The sequence below is a fragment of the Rhea americana genome, unplaced genomic scaffold (assembly GCF_003343005.1).
Source record: "Rhea americana isolate MKP2758 unplaced genomic scaffold, rheAme1 scaffold_0, whole genome shotgun sequence".
NCBI classification, from domain to species: domain Eukaryota; kingdom Metazoa; phylum Chordata; class Aves; order Rheiformes; family Rheidae; genus Rhea; species Rhea americana.
Window position 1 is genome coordinate 11899254 of NW_028185037.1, and position 2920 is coordinate 11902173.

The window sequence follows — 2920 nt, forward strand, 5'->3', positions numbered from 1 at the left end:
TGTATTATCCTTTCTCTTTCTGTAACCTATTATTTTTCAGCAATGAAACTAGTTGTTTGCTTGTGGAGATCAGTGTTTCTTTGGAGAAGAAGATTAGCTAAACCTGAAAAGGTAGCRCTACATCCTGGATTTTTTCACTAGAGAGTATACTGAATGTAGCCCATGGTCCTGAAACATAGGCACAAATTTCACAGATGCACTGGCCTTCAGGTTGCTGTATTGCACAGACAAGAAAGTCATGAGCATTGTAGAACAGTGAAAAAATATGAAGTTTTTCTCCTCAATCCTGCCAATGAGGGGGAAGGATGGGAGAAAGAGCAGATGGATATTTCAAGTTAACAACTGCCTGTGCCCATGGTGTTGGCAACAGGGTTTTGGTTTCCATGACCATGGGACCCTGTTTGAAGATCAGCAACGGATGGTGAGAGATAGTATCCACCTCACTAGAGTCGGGCACACGTGTCTTTGCCAACAGGTTGGCTGCTCTGGTAAAGAGGGCTTTGAACTAGGAAGGATGGGGAAGGGGAGAGTTATAAAGACAGGGCAGTCRAGAAAACAGCTCAAGTTGGGAGGCCTCCAGCAGGTGCATGCAGTCAGGGATGTGCATATGAGACATGGCTGTGGGGGATCGTCTTGCACCCCTCCTGGGAAACCTRCCTGCCCAACTATCTCTCTGAAATGCCTGCACACCAATGCACACAGCRTGGGGAATAAACAGGYGGAACTGGAGATCTGTGTGCAGTGGCAGGGCCATGATCTCATTGCAGTCACAGAGACATGGTGGAATAGCTYKCATGACTGGAATGCTGTCATGGRTGGCGATGTGCTTTRTAGAAAAAGACAGGCCAGGGAGGCGAGGTGGTGGAGTTGCTCTTTATGTGAGAGAGCAAYGGGAGTCTATGAAGCTCTGCCTAGAACTGGGTGAAGAGCGAGTCAAGAACTTATGGGTAAGGATTAAAGGGCAGGCTAAGATRGGGGACACTGTTGAGGGTTTCTASTACAGGCCACCTGATCAGGAAGAGCAAGTYGATGAGGTCTTCTACAGACAGCTGGAAGTAGCCTCACAATCAGAGGCCCTGTTTCTCATGGGGGACTTCAACCACCCTGACATCTACTGGAAAGACAACACAGCTAGGCAGAAACAGTCCAGGAAGCTCGTGCAGAGCATCGATGACAACGTKTTGACACAGGGGGTATAGGAGCCAATGAAGAGAGGTGTGCTGCTGGACCTTGTACTAACCAACAAAGAAGGACTGGTTGGAGATGTGAAGGTTGGGGGCAGCCTTGACTGCAGTGACCATGAGATGGTGGAGTTCAGGATTCTGTGAGCAGGAAGCAAGGCAACAAATAGGTTTGCAATGCTGGACCTCAGGAGAGCGTACTTTGGTCTCTTCAGGGATCTACTTGGAGGAATCGCACGGGTTAGTGCCATAGAAGGAAGGAAGGTCCAAGAGAGCTGACTAGTATTCAAACATCACTTCCTCCAAGCTCAAGAGCAGTGCATCCCAAGGTGAAAGAAGTCCAGCAAAGGGGGCATGGGTGAGCAAGGAGCTCGTTGCAAAATTCAGACAGAAGAAAGTACACAGAATGTGGAAGAGGGGACAGGCTACTTGGAAGGAATATAGGAACATTGTCAGAGTAATAATGAAGTTCAAATAAACATAGCATGGCTTTTCTGTTTTTTTCATTTTTGTAAGCAAAATCAGCCAAATATCAACATCTGCATGAACAAATCATCTCAACAGCGGCAGAACTAGTGAGGATTTATTTCTAAGGATTTATATTTTGAGGTTGAACTCAAAATTGGGAATTATCTAGTTTCTGAAAGAGGCTGAGGTCACAATATASTCCTTCTCTCAGTGGGGGTATTAATGTGGTCTCTCCCCTTTCCCTGATTACCTAGTATTTCTACAGAACTTGCCAGAAGCTTAATAATGTTGAGACCTTTACCCCTCTATCCAATTTGGCTGCTGTGAGCCAACAGATTCAAAAATTATTTGGGAGGAGCTGACTGTTCAACAAATACAAAACAATGACATAATTCTGATGGAAATTGGGCCAAAAAAAAAAAAAAAAAAAAAAAAAAAAAAAAAAAAAAAAAAAAAAAAAAAAAAAAAAAAAAATAAGAGTAAAAATAGGGAAAAAAAAAAAAAAAAAAAAAAAAAAAAGCTGGCAAATGATCAGGAGCTTAGCCAACTGTGATCATGGTTGCTTCCAGGTGGGAAAACGTAAGTGTGATCTTTTAAATGCAAATTCCCCCAATAAGAGAGAAAAGTCAGTAAAATTCTGTGCCTAAACGCAAAAAATGTGTTTGCTGTAGATCACTCTTTCTGACTGTGCCACTGTACAGATCTCTCTAGCTCCCTATGTCAATTTTCCTTTCTCACCATGTTTCTGCTTTTCCTGTTCAGATCTGAAGTTCTTCAGGGCAGGAGCCATTTGTGTTTGTACAACGCCTCAGATAATGAGAGCTCCTTGGTTCAAGCTGCTAAGCATTCATATAATCTCAGTAATACATATTAATAAACAATAAAAGTATGAGTAGAGAAACTATCAAGAGAGCTGAAACTCGTTTAGCTAGATAAATGGGGTTTGACTGCACTTCCAAGCACATTTTGAAAGTGAACTAAAATTTGCATTACTTGTTAAAATCTATGTCATGCCCATCAGTAACACCTAAAGCAGTGYGGAGCTCTCCTCCAAAGCCTACTTCGCTATTTCAGTCATTCTAACAAAGATATAACCTACTACAATAGATAGTGTTAGATCCAACCTCTKATCATAATAGATAAGCAAAGGAAAAAGTGATCTCTGGTTTCTCTTCAGCTCATATAAATCTTCCACCTTTTACTAAAGATTTCCATGGAGAGGAACAGGCATGAGTACTGAGGAAGTTTTTGAGGCTCCATTTTGAAGGTTA

The 2920-nt window shown here is 42.5% G+C and overlaps 1 non-coding gene across 1 annotated transcript; it reads left to right on the forward strand.

The window, feature by feature from the left end:
- The first annotated feature begins 2806 nt into the window (after positions 1-2806).
- On the forward strand, positions 2807-2920 carry LOC146602029 (U5 spliceosomal RNA). Its single transcript, XR_014898153.1, has one exon. It is a non-coding gene; the product is annotated as a U5 spliceosomal RNA (small nuclear RNA).